The following is a 24,991-nucleotide window of genomic DNA, read 5'->3' as shown; positions in this document are numbered from 1 at the left end:
TTAACTTCAACAGGATTCCTAACTTTTAAAATCCCCCTTTCCTGTTAGATGGTGCTGATGATGAATACCTTTATGACACTTCATCTACACCAGACTGTTCTGAGTCTTTCACATTTATTACATCTACTGTCTCATCTAATGCCAGTGGGAATAATTCCTATCCCATGGCTCATCAGGTGTGTTTCTCTCCCCAGAGGTGAAATGCAGACCCTTATCACCCAACAGCCTCATGGCACCCCATCATCAGGTGTTGTGCCTTCCAGAAAGACCACACCGAAGCAGTGGCTTTCAGGTTGGATGAAGTAGTCTCCTGTCTTAATTTATTTTTCTTTTCAAGGCAATCCTCAACAGTTTTGCCCTTAAAATACGTTACATTATTTCTGGCTTTAGGCAGGTAATGAATTTCTAAGCGACTGTCCTAAGTGCATACTCAACTAAGTGCAGAGTTGGATTTACAAAATGTTGGTTTTGCTATTAAACCTTTCTTTTAAATTCTCCATAGTATTTTTACCCTTTCTGAAAATAGAGATACTATTTTTGGCATTCCAGTTGTAAAATGAAGAAGTGGTATAAAATATAGACCTTGGAATTGTTTAAAGTGGGTTTGGGCTTTGGGCTAAGCTTAAATCATTATTAAAGAATTCACTAACTGCAAACTGGAAATGAGGCAGTTGATGGAGAACAAGGAATCAACACTTTCAGAACTAATCGGCAGGTCATTTGTAAAATGGGTGTGATCTTAAGCAAAGCCAAACCAGAGAACAAGATTCACAATCACAATAAAAGTTTCCACGTGTGCTGTCTTGCTCCCACCTCCAGTTTTCTTTTCTTCAGCTTTTCTTAGTGCCCCGAAGGTGTCCAAGATATCAGGCTGCACCCAAAATCAGACATGTCATTTAATAAAAAAGAATGGATTTGTATATGATAACTCAGTCCCTAAACTATCAAATGTGTTTATTCTCTCAAATGCTTGAAATTGTTGGTCAACTTAAAATCTGTTATAGTCAACTATAAAAATAAAGAGGGTTTATAGTTCTGAATAAAATGTTTTTATGCAAAAGGAATAGTGAATGACTTTAAGGAAAAAAATAACCCTCTAGCCCAACACATCAGTCACATCTGGAAGTATCTAGTATTCTCTTTCTAAAGAATATTACCATCACATATTGGGGTCATAACACATAGTGAAATTATGTTCTTTTTTATTGCTGATGTTTTTTAAAAATGCAGATTCCAGGGCCACGTTCCTGAAGATTTGCAAAAAGTGCTTGAGTATTTGCATTTTTTAAATAGCCCCCGTAGGTCCTTCCAAGGATCAGCCCAGTTGGGGGACCCCAGTATAAGGAAAATGCAGTGGAGATTTTAGCAGGATTCATAGAGAGATACTTGAGGGGTAAGCATACCCAAAAAGGAGCACATCTGCTAGAGGAAACAGTTAATCAATTGGAATCTTTAATTTCTAGTGAAATCTGGTCCCTTTGGTTTACATACACAATGCAAGTATCTTTATGTTATGTTCACTAGCATGTCATACAGAAAAACAAAATATGGTTGGGGTCACAACTAGATTTCCTTAAAGTGGTCTCATTATATGGAACTCACTTAGCTACTTAGCTCACTTATATTCTTAGCTGTTTTGTGACTACTTTGTACCATGCACCTCAATGCTGCAGATTAGTCCAGATGAGTCACATTTTACTTGATCTGGAAAGATTTCTAAATTATGTTCTTGAAAGGATCTATCTGACTTTTAAAAAGTTTTCCTGATAAGATCTTTTGGTGCACATTTCCCAGTTCTTTGAAGTGAATTAACTGCTTCTGGGCATCAACCACATCCAGTTGAGTGAAAAGAACATATTGAGAGACAGACATTTTGTCCTTCAGCAGCTGCTTTGTTGAGGTGACTCTTCCTTTCAAATCATCACGATAGTGATCAGATATTTCTGTGGAAAGAGACATAGATTTCATTTTGGTCACTGCAATGTAGGCAACGTTGGAGGATGAATATAAATGTGAATTTCCCATGCCTTAAATGGAACAATAAGAAGAAATTGGCTTTGTTGTTTCCCTGGTTTTACTTTTACAGCCCCAGAGCAAAGCCCAGCGGATAATGCAACCACAAGGGCACTTGAGAATGGTCTCCGTACAGGAGCCCCAGGCACAGGTCCTCACAGTGCCCGCCGCCGAGGGCCACCTGAGTGTGGTCATCCTGCTATCCAGCGGGGATGTCGTCCTGGGACAGGGAAACCACTGGCCTTTGCAGACAGAGCCACAAGAAAAGGCTCTGCTTGAGGATTCCATGCAGAAGGCTTGGAGCTTTAGAATAAGCACTTACGTGACTACTTAATGCAGTGTTATGTCCACTTGAAAAAAAGAATCAGAAGCCCCAAATGAAGGACATGTCCTTGCGCTAGGATGTGTTGCTTCTATTTGTATAAATTTTAGGCTTGGGGCACCTGGGTGGCTCGGTCGTTGGGCGTCTGCCTTCGGCTCAGGTCATGATTCCAGGTCCTAGGATCGAGCCCCGCATCGGGCTCTCTGCTCCGCAGGAGGCCTGCTTCTCCCTCTCCCACTCCCCCTGCTTGTGTTCCCTCTCTCGCTGTGTCTCTCTGTGTCAAATAAATAAATAAAATCTTTAAAAAAAAATTTTTAGGCTTTCAAAGCCGTCCCCACATTTCCTCTTTCAGTCCTCATGGCTGGTTGTTGATTTACATATACTTTTTTCAGAAAATATTACACATTGACATCTCTTTTGGACCTGTTGCCAACCAACTAAATTAATTTCCACCAACACCCAAGGCCCAAACATACAAACTCAATGCTCAGGCTTTTCCCTGTGCTTCCTTCTCTGGTACTTTCCCCTGAGCCCCACGTGGATGTTTTGCTCTACACTGTGACGGTGTCTGCTTGCTCCCAGCATCGAAAGGATCTAGTCCCTGCAGCTTTCTTTAAATTCCTTTCTTTCCTCCTTCACTTCTGCATTTTATGCATCTCTCAAGTTCACGTCCCTCCCACCTGTTTCTCTCTGGCTACAGACTTCTCATCCTCCCCTTTACTCTTTCTTCATCCCTGGTGGCAAGGATCATTACTGGTCCTGTGAGGTGACCATGCTGGGAGTGGCAGCCCATCAGGGGCAAGAAACCTGGGGACCAAGCCATGATTTGCTCAGTATTTCATAGCTACTCATGTCGGTGATGCCATGAGAGCCCAGTTCCCTGGCTTCTCAGCCCGCTCCGGCTTGGTGTTTAAGTTATTCAGATGCTGTATGAACATGGCTGAAAATCAAAATCTCAGTTCTTATGTATAATTATATTTCCACATAAGCAAATGTAGAAATATGATTGCTATAGTCTGTGAAGAAAAATAAGACAGACCTGAAAAAGACAGGGTTAGTGAGCATCTATTTTACATTGGACAAGGGAAAACCTTTCTGATAAGTGAGGTTTGAGTTATTGCTAATTAAAAATTATTAATGCCAGATAGTAGTATTATTTTAGAGTTCCTTTCCCATGGTTCGACAATGCATGAATGCTGAATGTAGGTGGCAACATTGAAATCTGACCATGGTTTTTGCCACAAACTCACTACAGGGCTGTGGGACAGTGTGTTAATCTCTCCAAACCTCACTTTATCCACCCCATGAAGACGTTACAGTAAATGATCCCTATGGTTCCTTTTAGCTCTTAAATTTGATAATTTCATGAAAGTTCAGTGAAATGGCATCCATCTAATATAAACTACATGATTACACTGTCAATACTTTGTGGTGTACTTCAATATCCTTGACATGAATCATAAAATTGGAACATTTTAGAATGATGTTAAGATCTCTGAGAAGTAAGCAGATTCTGAAGTACAGTCACAGTTGGATGAAATGATCTTAAAGAGGGAATGGGGTGCAGTTAGTAGGTCTTTATGGTCAACCACTTTTCTCCTGTTATGATACATCATGTTAATTCATCTCTGTGCATGAGGATAGTCATCTCTGTTTTGTAAATGAGTATGAGTTGAAGGCAGTATATGATGGATGTCAATTCCATGCAAAAAAGTTTTTTTTCTGCTTGAGATTGTATTGGTTGGTGTGTGGTCTGCCTAACCCCAGATAGATTCCATCCCCAACACAGTCTAAAGGAGCCATGGGACACTTAAACCTCCTCCCAGCAAGGACCCCTGGAATGAGGAGAAGCAAGAGAAGGCGCCCTGTGAAGAGGAAAGGAGGAAAGGGGCTCTGCGTTAGGGACCATGTTTGTTGTCTTACAATATTTCGTGGCCCTGGGGAAGAAGGAATGGGTAATGTGTGGCTCCCCGAGTGAGAACTAAAACAAATAGGTGGGAATTACAGGGAAGGAGGTTTATGGTCAAAATGGCAAGGGCCTTTCTTGCAAGCCGAGCTGGGCAACCCTGGAGCCCAGCTGTTTTTATAGAGGTGAACCATTGACACAAGGGCTTCTCAAGTGGGTGCTGGTTGGTGGTGCCAATGCTGTGAGAGACGCTTCTCGAAGGTCTCTTTCAAATTTAAGATTATTTCATTCTAATCATTTACAAATGTTGCTTGGATATAAATTCAGTGTCTTCGGATGCCTGACTAGTGAGAATGTTGGTTTGAGTTGAGGTAGAAAAGAAATTGGTCAGTTTAGAATTATAATTTATGTCATCAAAATCAGAGGATCTCAGTTTCCAAAGGTGTATTTTTTTAAAAAGATTTTATTTACTTATTTGAGAGAGAGAGAGAGCACAAGCAGGAGGAGTGGCAGGCAGAGGGAGAAGCAGGCTCCCCGCTGAGCAGGGAACCCGACGTGGAGCTTGATCCTAGGACCCTGGGATCATGGCCTGAGCCGAAGGCAGACGCTTAACCGACTGAGCCACCCAGGCGTCCCTCAAAGGTGTCTTTTTAATGTGGATGAGAGAAGAGTGTAGGCACTTACGTAAAGTGTGCAATTATAATACATGTTGTGCTATTTATAGAGGGTCGTAAAAGGAAGAAAGTAGCAATTCCCTGTGATGATTTATTTTTTCCCACATGACTCTGGGATGGTGTGTCAAGGCAGAGATTCCAGGGCTCACATGCTTCAGTTGCAGTTCCCGCACACAGCTGCGTTTTCCCCACTTATTCTTTTTTTTTTTTTTTTAATATTTTATTTGACAGAAACACAGTGAGAGAGGGAACACAAGTGGGGGAGAGGGAGAAGCAGGCTTCCCGCTGAGCAGGGAGCCTCATGTGGGGCTCGATCCCAGGACCCTGGGATCATGACCTGGGCCGAAGGCAGACGGTTAATGACTGAGCCACCTGGGCGCCCCTCCCCACTTATTCTTATAGAACCTGCTTTCCAAAATGACAAGGGAAAGTAGCCTGACCTATTCAGAACCTCACATCCAGCCTTTCGAATGCTTCACATTTGCGTATAATTTTTTCTAACTAAAATTTTTCATATTTTAACCATGAGAGACAATGGACTCTGAAAAACAAACTTAGGGTTCTAGAGGGGAGGGGGGTGGGGGGATGGGTTAGCCTGGTGGTGGGTATTGAGGAAGGCACGTTCTGCATGGAGCACTGGGTGTTATGCACAAACAATGAATCATGGAACACTACATCTAAAACTAATGATGTAATGTATGGGGATTAACATAAAAATAAAAAAAATAAAAAAAAATTTTTTTCATATTTTGCTTCCTGCTTTCTTTCCCATGGGTTGCCAAGGAGAAACTGAAGGACTGCATATGTTCGGCCAACATGACCGACACAGCTGTGGTTCTGCACCTGCCCCCGCTCGGACTTGACCAGTGTCATGGAGATGTAACTTTCATATTGGCGGCTTTGGGAATGCCAATGTCTTGGACCCCTCGAGGGCTAACTTGTCTGGCATAACTGCAGGAAGAGGCTTTGTGGTCTCCAGGATAATCCATAAGGCCATGCTAGAGGTTTCTGAGGGTGGTGAGTTAGCACTTACCAACCAAATGAGCAAAGTGGAAAATCCTGACATCTTCAAGGTGGGTGGTCCTCTCCTCTTCTTTATCTTACACAAGGAAACTAAGATGGTTCTCTTCTATGGCAGAATATCCAGCCTATAAGGAAGGGAATGAATTTATATTCAAACCACTCTAATTCTTCAAATCAGCTGGATTTTATGAGCTTGAAGAAAACTTTCAGTAGAGTTGCAACTAAAAGAGATATGATATGCTTCATAGCAATATTTTTCTTTCAACTATCTCATGTAGAATATCCAACTCATTCTTCCTTGGGTTGGTTTACATTGGTTAAAGAAGTTATAGCATGACATTAATTGTACTTATTAAAAAATTAGGATCAATGCTGCTTCTTTCTTTGGTAGCCTTCAACTTACTCAGAAACCTCATTCATAGGTTGCTAAAACTCAGAATACTGCCTTTTTCCAAAGAAACAATGTTATTCAGTGTGATTAGGTCACCAAGCGAGTTCTTCAGAACTCATTTACCTCACCTGCAGCTGAACTGTGGTATTAGTGAGAGGAGCTAACCTTCGCTAGGCATGAGGCATGTGCCTAGCACTCACAATCACAACTTCATGTAGTTCTCATCAAAACCCTCAGTGGCAGGATTAGTTTCCTCCATTTTAAAGATGAGAACCTGAGGCTTAGGCTTAGTCATTCAACACACAAATGAAAAGTGACAGACTGGATTTTAAAACCCAGAAAGTCTGATATAAGACCCTAGACCTTGACCATGATCAGCCCTGCCCTATTTCCTGGTTTGTGTTGTGAGACTCAGAGCCAGGGCCTCGATGGTAGAAAATGAAGCAGACAGGAACAGAAGGGAGTCATTTCCCTCCTTTCCCTCCTGTGGGAATGGGTACAGGTTAGAATAAAACTTATAGAAGATTTTCAAGTGGACAAAAAAGTTTCACACTTGAAATCATTTCATAGGCAAGTGTGCTTTATTTGATGCTAGTTCTCTTTTCTGTATTTATCTCCACTTCATCACACTCTTCGTTCTTCCGGCCTTTAGGTGTTCATCGTCTCAAGTCCTTCTCCAGGGAACCCTGAGAATGGAATGGAAAGAGCCCTGGATTTGGTGTCAGGTTATCTCAGTTGGGCACTGAGAAGCCAACAGGCTTGGGGAGGCATCCCCCCCTCAGAGCTCGGTCTCATTCCTGTGCAGAATGGATTTTCCAGGTCAGCCTGCTTCACTAGGCTGCTGGCAGATTCAAAATCCACACACAGGGAAGGGCATGGTAAGTTGTTAACTCTAAAATTACAGAGGCACCTGCGTGGCTCAATCGATTACATGTCGACTCTTGATTTTGGCTCAAGTCATGATCTCAGGGTCCTGGGATGGGGCCCTACCTCGGGCTCCGTGCTGAGTAGAGAGTCTGCTTGAGGATTCTCTCTCTCTCTCTGCCCCTCCCCACACATGTGCACGCTGTCTCTCTCTTGCAAATAAATACATAAATCTTAAAAAATAAAATAAAATTACATGTTGCCGAAATGCACAGCTGTCTGGAGCCCTGCACAAAGGCCTCAAAGAATGCTCTTTGGGCCATCCCTTCCTTTGATGTGTCTCTCCCTTACCCACTCTCTGCTTTCTCCCTCTTATGGGAGAATTTTGCTCCTTCTTCATGTCTACAGGCTTGATTATCTAATGCCAATTCCTTACTTACCCTGGTGGTGTCATTTTGCAGTCATTCTGCATTTCTAGTTTTATCTGGTGGGAATGATTTAGAGAAATGGTTTTGATCATTTTTCTCAGATTTTTAGAATTTGAATTGTATGTCTACTTTTAAGTGAGTTGGGGCCACATCCCAAACTCACAACTAGTTCAATCCCTTCACTCATGTCAGAACATTGCTTTTTAAAAAGTTTTACCATTTAAATTTAAATTTATTGATATAATAAATCTAATATTAACCACTTCCCTTAAATCATTTGATTGGTAACTTGTATCAGGTGAATCATTCCAGTGATGCTAATGCATTGTAACGAGATTGTTTCTCAATCTCTGCTACCTCACAATTTAGATTTTAATTGCTTTAGGTTGGATATAGCAATTATATTTTGACAGGACTGAATAAAAATTCTGTAATGTATAACCACTGGGGAAATATTGGTGGTGATGTACTATTAAAAATTTACTAGTTGGGCGCCTGGGTGGTTCAGATGGTTAAGCGTCTGCCTTCGGCTCAGGTCATGATCTCAGGGTCCTGGGATCGAGTCCCGCATCGGGCTCCCTGCTCCTTGGGAGCCTGCTCCTCCCTCTGCCTCTCTCTCTCTCATGAATAAATAAATAAAATCTTTAAAAAATAAATAAATAAAAATTTACTAGTTGCTTAGAGTGTTTTTCATCAAGTCACTTTGTACACCCTAGTAACACATTCCCAGAATTTGTTTAAATATCTTCCATTGTCTAAGCTGACATTTGAGTCATCATAGTTTCCAAATGAAGTACTGTCAGAAGCAGCCAAAAAGGTATGAGAAGACAATTAATGCTGGACAAGCGGAGGAAGTGAAACATAAAAGGTGGAGAGCAAGGCCAAGTATACAGTAACATACAGAAATATTCTAACTATGGGTTTTTTTCATTGTAATGCTGGGGATTTTTCTTCTTTTTTAAAATTGTATGTCCATGCCCCTAATCAGTTAAACAGGAAAAAAAAAAAGAGGAAAGGAAAAGAGAAGAAAAGAAAAGGGAAAAAAGTGTAATTGAGAAAAGTGGGACTCACACAGTTTTGTGAACTATTTTCTACAAAAACAGCAGTTGACATCTGAAGAGTCTAATCTTTAGTTCAAACAGAATGTATAGAGGCTGAGTGCTAAACCACCCGCTCATGCACACATGTATGCATGCATTCTCTCTAAAATAAGTGAATAAATCTTTAAAAAAAATTACAAATCTAGGGCACCTGGGTGGCTCAGTTGGTTAAGCAACTGCCTTCGGCTCAGGTCATGATCCTGGAGTCCTAGGATCGAGTCCCACATCGGACTCCCCGCTCGGTGGGGAGTCTGCTTCTCCCTCTGACCCTCCCCTCTCTCATGCTCTCTCTGTCTCATTCTCGCTTTCTCAAATAAATAAATAAAATCTTTAAAAAAAATTACAAATCTAATATTGTTTAGTACTACTCTTAACAAACATTTTTGAAAATAAATGCTTTAAAAAAACTAACAATGGTTTCTAGTAGATAAGATAGATTGAAGAAAAATGCCTTTACTTCAAATAAAGAAGATTTGTTTTAAAAGAATCTGGAATACGTGTGGAATATACACAGACAGGCAAAAGGGACCATGGAGTTGCATAATAGCATGAACCATAGGTTCAAAGAAATTCCTTACTTCATACTTGATAAATATATTTCATTTCTTTTCATCACATTTACATCTTTATATGCCTCACCTTGTATATAGCTTACTCAGTCCCTCGGTGTACAGCTATACTTGGATTTCTACATGAATTGAAAGTACTAATGAAGTTAGTCAATGAGCCAGCCTCCGCCCATTGCTTGAACATCCATACGGAACATGGCGCCACCCAAAGATTTCTCTCTCCACCTCCAACATAGCAACAAGGAGACTCCATTGCACAAGAAAAACCTCAGCTCCCTCACGCAGCTGTCTTTCTAGGGCGGAATGCCTGAGGGCTGTTCTCTGTGCAACTCTGTTCCAGCAGGTATGTGCTCCTGTTTTAAGAAAAATTTGGCATGAGATTAAAGATAAAATTTGAAACGAAGTATCTTATGAATTAATCTCTTTGATCTTGGCATTCAGAAATTGACAACAAGGAATAAAGGGAGCAAATCTGTCAAAATAATGAATAAATCATTAATAGCTTCACCTGACTCTCTCTTAGACCAAGACATCTAGGCCAAAGGATCAGGAGTCAACACTTGTAAATAATTTTATGAGAGTAATTAAAATTTCAGAGCAGAAAACCATATATTTCCATATGGAGAATAATACTGTTTGAGAAATGAAGTTTAAATGTTTTTCTAAATCTGCTGTTTGGAAGCAAGTATTCTATTTAGGAATTGTTTCTAAACCAGAAAAACATAAAAGCTATGGACTATAACTTATACAGTATCTTATTTTTCCCTATTGAAACATAGATAATTTTCTAGAAAAGAACCCTCCCTCTACCCCTGTGGCTATTCTACAAAATTCTAACAACCCATGTCACATACTCTATAGTAATACTGATAAGCAATTTTAATATAAGCAATAAAACGTAAGAGTAAGTAATAATAATAATAATGATGATGATGATCTAAACAAACATAAGAAGAAAAGCATTTATTTGCTTCCAGTTTTAATTAATAATTTTATCTGGGTCATGATTTGCTTAGGTCAGAGGCTGACAGTAGTATTTCTAAACTTGGGTAGGACTTTTGATCTATGAAGACACAGAGAAGACACAAAGTAAGGCTGACATGAGACAAATGCCTTGAATTTAATAAGGTGCTAGTTAATAAAGTGAGGAAAGATGTTTGAAACTACTGCATATTAATACCTTCCTTAGCACACAGATTTTAAAGATAACTCAATTTATTTTGTGTATAGCTCCTTTTTTGCAGCAGGCTCTAGTAGAATCTGTAAATAAGAATCCGTATACTTAGTCTTGTTATATTATTATTGTTATAATATATTACAAACTTATTTAATACATATATTATATGTATTACATTGTATTTTTATTGTCAAATATTTTGCCAGGCTAGTTAGGGAATTGGGTGGGACAACTTAGGTGCATAAACAAGAAGAAGCAGTGGGGGAAACTCAGTAAAATTTTTTCTCAAAGCATTTTCCGCCCAGACTATACCAAGGCTGTTTATATCCTTGCAATACTGATGAGCACCTTTCACTTTAGCTGAGGCCATATTCTTTTTCAGGGTAAAAATTCATTTCAGTTACAGTTTATATGCTGTTTTTAGAAACATGGGGATTGGGATGAGAAAGAGAATTTAAATTAAAAAAAAAGAGAATTTTCACATATACAAATTATTCAGGCCCTAAATGTTGTCCTGTTTTAATCCTATCTATCACGTAATAATCAAATATCTATCATCCAGTAGTATGAAGTGGGTACAACCACCCATCAACACAATCTGGAATCAGACAAGGTTTGGGAGGATTAGGAAAAATGATTGAGAACACTAAATAAAGACTGGATTTCACTTTAGCCTAGTATCATCGTAACCTCCAGGTAAGTATGAGAAAACTGCTTCTGTGTAAAGTATCTTGTCAGGAACCTACCCGCCTCCTCCCTCCGTTGCCCCACCCCCACATGCAGAGAGGAGAGTGTAGCAAAAAGAATCTTGTTGATTTAAATCAGAATGTACACATTACTTTCATTTTCATGTGTAGAAACAAAACAAAAATTCTTCATACTGTTAAATTACTTTCCTTCTGTTTATCACAGTAATTCTTTGAATAAAAACTGAGTTTTCTCTATTTCATAGCTGGAATATGCTAGATCAAGACATGTAGTTGTTATTGTTGTTGTTTTTAATGGTCTTAGGCTCTAAGAACAAACTGGCAGAACTCTTGAACTCTAAAACTGCCCTCCTGAGGGAATTCGTCAGTGAATTTTAACCTGAGGATTCTTCAAAATGACCAAATCATTACAAAACTCCCATCTGTAAGGTGGTGGATGGAAATATGAATATAGAATAAAATTCCCCCAATTTTTCTTTTCTAGTGGTGGCAACAGACACAATGATTTAATTTTAATGGAAAGCAAGATGTCTTCTTTTAAGAGTTTCCATGAATTAAATATTGCATGCCATGCCTTCAGGAAGCAAAGTGCTTAACTGGCAAACCCACACATAGCATAAACACATGATAAATACATGTAGCTCTGAGTGGGATGCCCTCTATTTTACTGGACTTTTTAAAGTCATGGACTCCTTTTAGAATCTGATAAAAGCTATTGATCTTTCCTCATAAAATGACCCACGCACATTCACACAAAATGCTTCACACAATTTCCCAGACCTCTTTAAGTTGTGCATGGATCCCAGGCTAAGAAGTGCTGGTGTACGTAGCTCTATCTTTGTATTAGTGCTTCTTGAACCCATCCAGGTGGCAAAGCAACTGAACATGATGATCATCTTTGTGAATCATCACCGGTTTTTAATTCACCATACAATCTAGAAAAAATTATTTATGTGTCTGGGGTGATCCTGTGATCTTTGAGATAGTGAATACGCTCTTCTCTACAACATTTCATGTCATGTACTTTTATGATTCTTGCTGGAATTTAGCTAGCATACCTCCATAAATAATATCTTCTCTCTCTCATTAATTTGTACCTTGTTTAAATTAGCTTAAGATATTATATCCATTAGCTTGTTATTCTTTATCATGCACAAATTTCCCTGAATCTGGCCACTGGAAGCCCCCTCAAGGCAGACACCAGGTTATTTTGACATGTCCTCATCCTGCTTTGAGCACTTCCTTACTCTTTAGTCCAACAAGATATCCTAGGATTATCCTGTACATTCCCTGTCCCATTCCTGAGAATTTTCTCAGCCAGTTCTTTGAGAAGCTCTAACTCCCTTTAGTAAAGAATGGTATTTAGAAAACGATTTGGGTGCTAGGGGTACCCTGTTCTTTATGGGTATCTCCATTTCTAAGCCATTTCAGTAGCCAGAGATAGAAAATTAACATGATATATGCTATGCTATGATGTATAATATAGTATAGTATAATATAATACAGTATAATATAATATAATATAATATAATATAATATAATATAATATAAATGTTCATGTGTTTACGCTGGTAGCCATGCATCAAATCCAGCCCTGCGGGATTTGTCCTCACCTTACTCCATTTCCTATTTGTGAATCATTCTCCCACAGTGAAGGACCTGCTTCTCAGAAACATCAATATATTTACTTCCTATAATACATACAAAAATTGTTTTAGAAACAGTTTAGAACTCTTTAACAGGGTGAAGATGACTAGGAAGCAACATTCCATGAGTTCTTACTGACCCCTAGTGTTTTCTTTGCTGCTTCTGTAGTTTTTCAAATAGTTCTCCATGAAGGGGTCACCTGTTCTGCCTCAGGTTTTCTCACCCTCAACATTAATGGTATTTTCTGCCAGATGATTCTTTGTTGTGGTATGTGCAGGACTGTCCTGCATATTGAGAGATATATAGATTTAGTAGCATCCATTGTCTCTACCAACTCGATAGGAATAGTACCGCTTCCTCCCAAGTTGTGACAGTCACAAATGTCACAAATGTCTTCAGACATTGCTAACACTCCTTACTGTTCCTAACTTTCTAGTGAACCACAATACCATCTTTGCCTCAGAGAAGGAATGGAAGTACTGCCAAGTTTGGGGATTAAAAAAAAAAAAAGAATAAAGCGATTAAGATCATTCAGGGAAAAGCCTTCACTTTAGGAATCCCTTTTCCTGCTGCCTCCAGATAGCCTGATTGGGAGTCATGGGTAACTCCCTTTCTAGTCTGGGCCATCAATCTCCTATAGGATGTGGGAATTGTGGACCCATACCCTCAAAAATATTGCCGCATTTTCAAATGCTTATATCCTCCCTCTATATCACTCTTGCAAATCTCTGCAAGGTTTTAAAAAATCTATCCCTATTAAATTTTATATTTGTGGATTTGATATATACTGAATGTATTTTCCAAACTTTTCCTCTTAGATTCTTGTCATCTACAAATTCAAACAACTTGTCATCACTGCATTTGATAAAGTCATTCAATAACATATCCAATGACCCTCTTTGCCCTTTAGTGGGATATACTGAAACATCAGCCATGGCCTGAAATTGCTTATATTGATGAACTATACCTTTGGGTTAAGGCCCGAGAAGACTTGTTAAAATAAAAACGTAATATCTTGCAGTGGCAATCAATTAAGTTTTGAAGGTAGCAAGATCGGGGATTGAAGCCAGGTTCCACTGCATGGGAATTTGGAGACTTACTTTGCCTTCTCTGGCCCCCTGCTTCCTCAGTGAAAATAGAAAGACTAGAGCCAGCTTTGGAGTGTTGTTGTAAGGATTAATGTGGTGGCACAAATAAATGTACCTACCACGGTCCTGGGTTACACAGTAGACCTTGTTCCAACATCCCTTCTGACAGAAAATAACCTGAATAGCTAGGTGTGCCTGTTTTCTCCCAAGTACTCTGGCTTAACATTTGCATGGAGCCAGGAGTTCTTAATTTAAGATCCTTCAGGCTTCTTTATTTTATTATTTTTTTTAAAAGATTTTATTTGTTTATTTGACAGAGAGAGACAGCGAGAGAGGGAACACAAGCAGGGGGAGTGGGAGAGGGAGAAGCAGGCTTCCCGCTGAGCAGGGAGCCCGATTTGGGGCTCTATCCCAGGATGCTGGGATCATGACCTGAGCCGAAGGCAGCCGCTTAACGACTGAGCCACCCAGGCGCCCCCTTCAGGCTTCTTTAAAGAGTTCTCCTCCCATTGACTTTTAACTGTCACCGTACTCACTCTAGGGGAATGCTTTTTTTTGAGACTGGTAGGGCAGGAGGCTGTCATACTAAAACACACCAGTTTTTGATTTGATGAGAAATTAAATACACACACACACACACACACACACACACACTTCCTCCATCTTAAGGCTACTTTCCACAGTCAAGGTGAGCTGGTGTAGTTACTAGTTTAAATTGTTTTTCTGGAACAAGTCTGACCTCTAGAGGACAGGTGATGAACCTAAACCACCAAGAGCCAATGTCAGCTACTAAGTTATGGAGTATTAAGATTGTTTCAGGAGTCAGACAGATGCTGGAGTTGGCATAGGGTGAGTGAAAGATCTTAATTCTGTATTAACTAATGAAAAGAATTTCATATCTCCTTTATCTCAAATGTGTATCGTTTACAACTTTATTGACATGTTATATATAATGAGCTGCATTTTAACAATATTTGTTCTTCCAATCCATGAGCATGGAATGTCTTTCCATTTCTTTGTGTCATCTTCAATTTCGTTCATCAGTGTTTTATAGTTTTCAGAGTACAGGTCTTTTCACTTCTTTGGTTAGGTTTATTTCTAGGTATCTTATGGGTTTTGGTGTAATTGTAAATGGGATCGATTCCTTAATTTCTCTTTCTGCTGCTTCATTATTGGTGTATAGAAATGCAACAGATTTCTGTATGTTGAATTTGTATCCTGCAAATTTACTGAAATTGTGTATTAGTTCTAGAAATTTTTTGGTGGAGTCTCTCAGGTTTTCTGACATGACAGTATCATGTCATCTGCAAATAGTGAAAGTTGGACTTCTTCCTTGCCAGTTTGGATGCCTTTTATTTCTTTTTGTTATCTGATTGCTGGGACTAGGACTTCCAGTAATATGTTGAATAACAGTGGTGAGAGAAGACTCTCTTATTCCTGACTGTGGAGGAAAAACTCTGTTTTTCCCCATTGAGGATGATGTTAGCTGTGGGTTTTTCATATATGGCCTTTATTATGTGGAGGTATGTTCCCTCTAAATCTACTTTGTTGAGGGTTTTGTCATGAATGGCTGTTGTCCTTTGTCAAATGCTTTTTCTGCATCTATTGAAATGATCATATGGTTCTTATCCTCTCTTTAATTAATGTGGTGAATCATGTTGCTGATTTACAAATATTGAACCACACTTCCAACACAGGAATAAATCTCACTTGATGGTGGTGAGTGATTTTTTTTTTTAATGTATTGTTGGACTTGGTTTGCTAGTATTTTACTGAGAATTTTTGCATCCTTGTTCATCAGGGATATTGGCCTGTAGTTCTCTTTTTTCATGGAGTCTTTATCTGGTTTTGATATCAGGATAATGCTGGCTTCGTAGAATGAGTTTGGAAGTTTTCCTTCCTTTTCTATTTTTTGGAATGGTTTGAGAAGAATAGGTGTTAACTTTTCTTTATGTGTTTGGTAGAATTTGCCCATGAAGCCAGCTGGCCCTGGACTTTTGTTTGTTAGGAGTGTTTTGGTTACTGATTCAATGTCTTTGATGGTTATTGGTGTGTTCAAGTTTTCTATTTCTTCCTATTTCAGTTTTGATAGTTTTTATATTTCTAGGAATTTATCCATTTCTTCCAGGTTGTCCAATTTGTTGGCATATAGTTTTTCATATTGTTCTATTAATGTTTGGTATTTCTGTGGTGTTGGTTGTTGTTTCTCCTCTCTCATTTGTGATTGTATTTTTTAAAGTCCTTTCTCTTTTCTTTTTAATAAGTCCAACTAGAGGTTTATCAATTTTATGATTTTTTTTCACAGAACCAGCTTCTGCTTTCATTGATCTGTTCTACTGTTTTTTTTAGATTCCATATCATTTAATTCTGCTGTAATCTTTATTATTTCCTTCCTTCTGCTGATTTTAGGTTTTATTTGTTGTTTCTTTTCTAGCTCCTTCAGGTGTGAGGTTAGGTTTTTTATTTAAGATTTTTCTTGCTTCTTAAGGTAGGCCTTGCATTGCTACATACTTCCCTGTTAGGACTGCTTTCACTGCATCCCAAAGGCTTTGGACTGTTGTGTTTTCATTTTCATTTGTTTCCATGTATTTTTTAAATTTCTTCTTTGATTTACTGGTTGACCCATTCATTGTTCAGTAGCATGTTGTTTAAACTCCATGTATTTGTGCTCTTTCCAAATTTTTTCTTGACTTTAAGTTTTATAATGTTGTGGTCAGAAAAGATGCATGGTATGACTTCAGTCTTTTTATATTTGTTGAGGCCTGATTTATGACCTACTATGTTATCTATTCTGGAGAATGTCCCTTGTGCCCTTGAAAAGAATGTGTATTCACAGATCAATGGAACAGAATAGAAAACCCAGAAATGAACCCACAAGTATATGGTCAGTTAATCTACAAAAAACCCAGAAAGACTATCGAATGGGAAAAAGACAGTTTCTTCAACAAACGGTGTTGGGAAAACTGGGCAGCCACATGCAGAAGAATGAAACTGGACCATATTCTTACACTATACACAAAAGTAAATTCAAATTGGATTACAGATCTAAATGGGAGACATGAAACCATAAAAATCCTAGAGGAGAACACAGGCAGTGACCTCTTTGATGTTTGTCATAGAAACTTTCTAGGTATGTCTCCTGAAGCAAGGGAAACAAAAGCCAAAATAAACTATTGGGATATCATCAAGATAAAAAGCTGCACAGAGAAGGAAACGATCAATAAAACTAAAAGGCAGCCTACAGAATGGGAGAAGATATTTGTAAGTGACATACCTGATAAAGGGTTAGTATCCAAAATCTATAAAGAACATATAAAACTCAACATCCCTAAAATGAATAATCCAGTTAAGAAACACTTGTTGTGATAAATATCGGGTGTTATATGGAAGTGTTGAATCACTATATCATATACCTGAAACCAATATTACACTGTATGTTAGCTAACTGGAATTTAATTAAAAACTTAAAAAAAGGAAAACAAAATTACTTTAAGTCTGCCTTCAAAAAAAAAAATAAGCTGCACATATTTAAAAGGAACCATTTGATTAGTTTATGTACTATGTACACATCAGCATAATCAAGATACCAAACATTTCCATCAGTCCTTAATATTTCCTCATGTCTTTTTGCAATCCACCCTGTCTCCATCCCCGTCCTTAGACAACCACTAATCTACTTTCTATTGCTGTAGATGAGTCTGCATTTTCTATAAATGGAATGAGCATCCACTCTCTTGTGTCTGGCTTCTTTTACTCAACCTAATGATTTCCAGATTCATCTAAAGTTGTGAGGATCATTCATTCATTCCATTCTATTGCTTAGTAACATTCCATTGTATGGAGAGAATACATCTTGTTGAACTTGAGGCGGATCCTTAATGTGAATGTTAAAACTTCTAGAGGAAAAGATGAGAGAAAAATGTTGTGACCTTAGGGTAGACAACATTTGCTTAGAATACCAAATGAACAGATAATAAATAAAGATAACTGGACTTTATCAGAGTTAAAAACATTCGCTCTTTGAAAGAAGCCGTTAAGAAAACAAAAAGGCAAGTCACAGATGGTGAGAAAATATTTGTACACATATATCAGATAGATAATATGACAATAAAATAATAAAATAATATGAAAATAATAATGAGATCAAAGACACTCAATTTTTATTAAAATAGCAGATATATCACAAAAGAAAGTATGCAAGTGGCCAATAAACACATGAAAAGATACCAAACATCAATAGTTCTCAGAGAAATGATAAATGCATATTTTAATGCCTCTGAAATTGGGTTATGTCTTACAATTAATGAGCTTGCAATTGATGTACTTCTATTATATTTTATTTTTAGATACTGTATCTGTTGAGCACTAACGTTTGGTAACGTTCTAAGCACTTCGCACACATTGTTGCATTTAATCTTCACAAAACCCTGTGAGGAGGCGCTATAATTAAACTCATCTTCACGGGTGAGGAGATTGAAGGTCAGTGAATTTAAGTAACTTGTCCCAAGTCACACAGCTAGTCAGTGGCAAAACCAGGCTTGGAATCCACTATCTACTTCTTTGGCTCACAGGTTTAAGTATTATGCTATTCTTTTATTGCTACACTGACGGTGGATTTTCAATGGCAAACATGCAAGAAAACAGGACCTTCCCTAAGTCCTGATATTAACGTATTCCATTCCATTTTGTGGGACATTAAATGAGTCACTGTAAGTTAAATGCCTAATATTCAGTAGGTATACTACATAAATGCTAGTTCTTTTTCTTCCATCTATTTTGAGACCTTTCTTTAAGTTGCCAAAATAGGGAGGGTGAGGTCCTAGAGGCTCTAAACAGCCATGAGAAATAAATTGCCAAAAATCTATTTGAAAATTACGTGATTCCACTAATTTAAGCACTTATCACTCTTTTCTTTCAGCTTTTTACAGCTGTCTTTTATGTGAATGCACTTGAATTCTGTGATCTTCTTTATCAGTGGTTCTCAGCCAGGAGTGGTTTTATCTCTCAGGTAATATCTGGCGACCTCTGGAGACATTTTTGTCAATTTGGGGGCTTGGGGGGAGGGTTTCTAGTGAGTGGAAGCCAGAAATGCTGCTGAACACCCAATGCTGCTGTCCTGTATAGGACAGCCCCCACAACAAAGAATTATCCAGCCCCAAATGTCAGTAGTGCCAAGTTTGGGAGAGCCCGCCTTATACAAACATTGTTTTATTGACATCAGTTAAGAATCTTGAGTGGCTGCAGGAAATTAAAGAAGAGGAAGACGTGGTCCCTGTTCGCAAATCGAGTAATCCAATGAGGGGGAAAAACCCAAGTCTAATGTTAAGAACAATATAATGAATGTCACAAGAGAAAATAATAGAATATTTTAAGGCTTTAAGGGAATATAACCAGATAATCCAGTCAAGAAAACCAAGAGGAGCTCTGAGAGGATTAAGTATGGAAATACCCTTCGTTCTTAATAAAAATGAAAGTGGGCTTCCCCATGTGTGGTGATATAATTTCTGGTTGCCAAACATCATCTACCTTTTAATGCGCTGAAACTCAGTGAGGACAAGGCTGAAACCATGTAATGAGACTTAACTAAAGGTGGTCGAGTCCAGGGAGTAGAGCCCTGGGAAACCAGATGGGGTGTCATGCAGTGTAGTTGCTCTCTAGGGCTTGGAAGAGCATCCCCTGCTGATCTCGGGCTCCACCCCACCCCCAGAGGGGGTGTCTCCTAAAGCCTACCACCCCAAAGCCCACATCCAGGCATCTGAACGTCTTTAACTCTGTGCCCAGAGAGAATTAGAGTTCCAGCATTGACCCTGCGTAGCCTTAATGGCTTCTAAACTTCAGTTTTCTCCTCTGAAATAGAGTAACAGTAGTCCTAATGCATGGGTTATTGTATAAATTAAATCAGATTACATGTAAATCGCTTAGTGCTGTGGATGCCCATGGTCGCTACTTAACAACCGCTATTACACAACAACAGTTATTTATCGCTATGATAGTGTTGTTATTGTTATGAATTAAATCAAAGCTTGTGCTCTCCTCACTGGAAAAACATATTGTCTGTATATAAGTACGAAAATGGGGGAAGCACAAGGAAGGTGGTTACTACAGCCTGGCATTGATGGAAGAGGGCTGTGGGCTGAGGCGGGAAGGAGGAAGGGGAATGCTTCCTGGAGCGCTCACAGAGAAGGTGTTGGAATGGAAGTGCGAAGGATGCAGAAGATGGCTTTGGGTAGTTGGGGAGCTTGAGAAATAGTTCAATGGAATTAAATTCACACAACCTTTACTGAATGCTTGCTTTACTCGAAGCAAAGATAAATACGATATTCTGTAAAACCATAGCCGAGAGGACAAGACAGACAAGTAAACCACTACCTGTTTGAATTTGGGGGGAAGGAAGCAGGTGTGCGGTGAGAGGTTAGGGGAAGTTCACAACCCAGGAAATGGCTATATCAAGAACAAGGAACAAGAAGGACTAAAAGTCAGATGTAGAACTTTTTACCCCCCAAAAAAAAGCAAACAGGGAAATTGAAGAATTGCCAAAGCTAAAGGAGGCCAAAAGCAATTATGAAAACTGGAGTATGGAACCAGAAACTGGGAGTGAGGAAGGAATATACATGTTTAAACAAGTCGGGAGCAGCTGGGTGGGGTGGGGTGGGGACGAGGGAGAAGCGTTTGCACAGCTGTTTGTGCCCATGGGTGAGTTTTATACTCTCCAATTAAGATAATATAAATCCTCATTTTAAATTGAATTAAAAATGTTTAATGATTTATTGACTTAAATGCATACATTAAATAATAAATAGAATAAGTTAATAATAAATAATTAAAATAATAAATTGTTAATGAATGAGTCTTCACAACTCCTTCTACCCCTGCTTCCCTCTGTTCTCTCTGCTTCTATTAGGTGGAGAGCTTTCTTGCTTCATGGATTCACTTCCAGGCAGGAGAGGCTGAGTAATGCATATAACAAAGAGGAAGTGAAAAGAGGCCAAAGGGTAAATGAACTAATACAGTCCTTCAGGCTGATAAAAAGGAGGTGAGGAGAGAGGCCAATGACTTGTCGTCCAGCGAGGGGTTCTGGAAGAATGATTGATGGCGGAGGGAGAGCTTGGACCATACGAAGGCGGGGGTGGGAAGAGAATGGCAAGGGGACTTGGTAGGAGGTGCTCTGCGTTCCCAGCTGGAAACTCTTTAATGGTCTCCCAGGAGATGAAAGCAAAGGATGCAATAGCTTGATGATTTCTGGTCGCTACACTGTCAGGACAGGGTGCACTGTGGGCCCCAAGCTTCTGGTGGTGGTAAGTGTTGAACTCAGATGAGCTTTATCTGGGTGGAACCTCGGGGAATGGGCATCAGAGGAAGACCCAGAGACACAAACATCCAGACCAAAGGAAGACCCAGAGACACAAACATTCAGAAAGGGAGAGAAAAAGTTAGCTTTAGGCTGCCTAAGGAAATAATGGGCAAAAAGTACCATGGTTTCCAAATTTACGTGAATCCATTCACGGTGAGGAAACAACCTTCCTACACCCCTGTTGTGTTCACAAGGGTCGTGGCATGGCTTCAGATGTCAATATAGCAAATCCAGAAGGACACTAGTTTCTCTTAAGGGGTCCAGGTTTACTCAGGGTTTTATTCTGTGAGAGACCATCACCAGATCTGACCATGTTATTAATGATCTCAGGATGCAATCTGTTTCTCCTTGTATGTGAGGTGCATGATCCCACTGGAAGCAAGGAAAAGTGTCAGTTTTTGTTTCCACACTAATGAGGTTTCATAGTCTCTTATAAAAGCATGAAGGAATAATTAGAAATGAACTGAAGTGGGCCAAGGCTATGGAAAAGCATTAAACAAGAGAAAACTGTGTGAAGAACCAGCAGATGAAAATAGCAATGCAAAACGCAAGGGAGAGAGACTCACTTGCCACCCTCGTAGATGGGAGGGTGTTTGAGGCAAACATCCTCTGTCACTGATTTCACTCCTTTGTAAGCCAAAACAAGATGCTTCAAACTTCCCCTCAGAGATGGAAATTGTTATTTGAGCAAACCATTTGTTTTACCTTTTTATGTTTGTGTGTTTCTATGGTCAACCGCATCTCTAATTCCCTTATTTCAGTGTGTCCATATGGGCCGTGATACACTTTGACTTTCTGTTTCATTACTTGTAATGCTGTGCCATTTTCATGAAGGGATCATGAAAAATAAGATTTTGCGAACATTTTCTTCAGAATGCTCCGCGTAAATCCCGAATGACGGTGCTTGATTCCACATGCGTATGTGCTGGGCCTGCATTCCAAACATGTTGCAAGAATACGTGCACAGAGGGGTTGCCCCATGGCATGCAGCTGTGTGATGTGCTACCGTTACAAATACCCAGGAAATGGGTGTGCGTGTGGAGTGCCCTTCCTGTCTTTCCTCATGATTAGAAAGCTACATTATCAGGGAGGAGTGCTGGGTCAGCAGCTCTGTGTTGATGTGGCAATTTACTAGATATTCGACTGTTCTTTCCAGGGCAGAGGGTGGGGCAAAATGGACACAGGCAGCCGTGCCAACAGCCAAGGTCTTCAGTACAGATCTATGTGAAAAGAGTGGGATCCGGGGGCATTTGTTGCTGAACCTTCTGTACCTCTGGAGATCCCAGTAGTATTTGGAAGGCTTAGGGGTGCAGGGGTAAATGGGCCTTCTCTGTCTGGGCAGATATTCGTGTAGGAGGAGGGGCTCAGGTGCTGCTATGACCACATGATCTAAAATCAGATAAGGTTTTAAATCAACTTTATTGAGGAATTTGATTCAATCATACAAGTCATTCAGTTTGCCCAAGGCGAAACTAGAACAATTGAGTAAAGACTTTGATGTCCTTTATTCAAGGGAAGCAATGCATGGTTCGGAAGCTATGGAGCACCATTCTGGAGGGAGGGGCAAGGGTGAGTTTTATGGAGCATTAGAAGAGATGCAGAAGAGTTGGCTAGGAAGCTGGGGATTTCCTTATAAGGCCAGTGGGTCCTGTTTTCTAGGGTAAGGTGAGCTAGCTAAAGCTGAGTGACAGCATTGTGATTGGTCTGTGTTCAGTTTCCTTGATAGGCATTTCCTGTAAGTGAAGGCTGACTTTGGTTTAGATTTGTGGTGTGGGCCAGGCCAGTGGGTAGGGCCTCCATTTTGTGGGTCCAGATATATAAATTAACTTCATCAAACTAAAACTGATGAAGCACTTCCTACATGCCAGGTGCTATGCTGGGTGCTGGGACATAGCAGCACCCAATCTCTTCACGTGGAGTTCTTCTATGATTAATCTCTCTCTTGGAGGAGGCCACCTGTTTTGGGTTGCTTTCTCTCAGAAGCAGACCGTAAGCCTAGGGTGCCTGGAGAAGTGATTTCGCTCCAGGGGAAACCAGGAACGGTTCAGGGGAGGCAGGATGAGGAAGGAGAAGAAGCCAAACAAGGGTGGCATTTCCTAGACTTGGCCTGATCCCCAATGGGGAGCTCTAGAACATAACACTCAGAACACAAGCGTTGGGCTTTTCTATTCTCACATCTGTTAGTGACTGGCTATGGGCCTTTCATGGGAGATGGAAAACTCACAGGTACTTCCAGCTCTCATTACTGGAGACATGGCTTTGGCATCCACTGGAAATTTTCTGAATGTTCCAGATGCAAGCCATTAGCAGCAAGTGGACAGAAGCTGGGGATGAGTATGTAGGCAAGCCACCAACATTGTCCACTACACCCACCAGTGGGGGAGGATGTATATAGGGCATAAAGAAGAAAAGAGCCCCCAGAGCTTTGCCACTCCAAGTGTAGCCTCAGAGGAGCAACATCTGGTCTAATGGGGATCCATCAGCAAGGAGCTTGTTAGAATGGTGGAATCTCAGGCCTCAGTGAAGACCTAGTTAATCAGAATCTGAATATTAAGAAGATCTCCAGGAGATAGGTATGCACATTAACTTCCAAGAAACTTGACTCCAGAAAAAATGATTTACTGACCTCCTAAACTGACAGAAATAAGCATAGCAATCAGCACTGCAATATGGTGGGTGTGGAAAATTCTTAGTCTGAAGGTCCTCTGGCCCAGCAGCTGAAACCAGGGGCAAGAGAATGCATTCCCAGCTGAGAGCAGGGCAGTCCCAACTTTGCTACCCTGAGCCCTATCATGCTAGCCTTGCAGGGAAGTGGGGAGAGGATGAGGAGGAAGGGTTTGGTGCTGACATAGGAAAGTAAAATACAAAATAAGGCAAGATTTAGAGCTGACCCCACAATCTAAGCTTGAAAAGCATATTGAAAAGTCGCAGAAGGTAAACTACTTGACTCAGATATGCATCACTGAGGAGTCATGACACAACTCATGCATGAGGAGAAACCTCTGGGGTAAAATGTATTGGTCACCAGAAGGCCCCCAACAGTACAAAAATGTCTCTTCCGCAACGCTGAAAATCCCTGCCATCAGAGTCATGATGTAGTCAGTCCACTCACACCATCTGTGGAGGGATGCCATCTCTGGAGGGCTGCTTGCGGCCAAGCTTGGGGGACATCTGGCTAAAGACGCAGATTGCACACACTCATTTAACCTCAGGACATTCCTAAAATCACATGAGAAAATCATGGTTTTCTTATTTTGGCTGCTGTGTTTTCAAGCATTAAAAGCTAGGAAGATAAAGGGAATTGAAGAGAATATAACACAATAACTTTTTGGAGGCTAAAAAAGTAGGTTGGTTATTATGGGTGGTAATTGGCTTGGTAGAACCCAAGAAAATTGAATCCTAGGAAGTGAGCAATAGGGAAGGCTGATAATCCATTCCATGTACCCACAGATGTCTCTAAAGGCTGAAGAATGGCACTGGGATAGAAGCTTGAGCCAGAAAAAGCCCAATGGAGCGACTGGTGGAATGTTGAAGACGAAGTTTGACATTCAGATCCAGCGTGCTGCCCCTCCCCCTCCAGGAAAGAAGGCAGGTGACTGGCGGTTGATTGTCCAGAGACAGTAAACAGATGGTAGCCTTCAGATAGCAGTATACCAGACACAGCTAAGATTAGGGTTGCCATAATGAAAAAAAGAGGAGTAAGTGTAAGTTTAAATTCTGAATTGTACAGC

At 40.0% G+C, this 24,991-nt stretch overlaps 1 long non-coding RNA gene across 1 annotated transcript in view; it reads right to left on the bottom strand.

The window, feature by feature from the left end:
* Positions 1-1,429: 1,429 nt before the first annotated feature.
* The window catches only part of LOC115937005 (uncharacterized), a 47,385-nt gene continuing 23,823 nt past the window's right edge, over positions 1,430-24,991 (bottom strand). Inside the window, exons 2-4 of the long non-coding RNA XR_004072352.2 lie at positions 9,361-9,643; positions 5,949-6,063; positions 1,430-1,943 (exon numbers count right to left, since the gene is read on the bottom strand). This is a non-coding gene — a long non-coding RNA (uncharacterized LOC115937005). The remainder of the gene's footprint in view (positions 1,944-5,948; positions 6,064-9,360; positions 9,644-24,991) is intronic.

Source organism: Leptonychotes weddellii, chromosome 13 (assembly GCF_054177405.1).
Source record: "Leptonychotes weddellii isolate Sample4059 chromosome 13, ASM5417740v2, whole genome shotgun sequence".
Lineage (NCBI taxonomy): Eukaryota > Metazoa > Chordata > Mammalia > Carnivora > Phocidae > Leptonychotes > Leptonychotes weddellii.
This window is presented reverse-complemented; position numbering and strand designations above follow the sequence as displayed.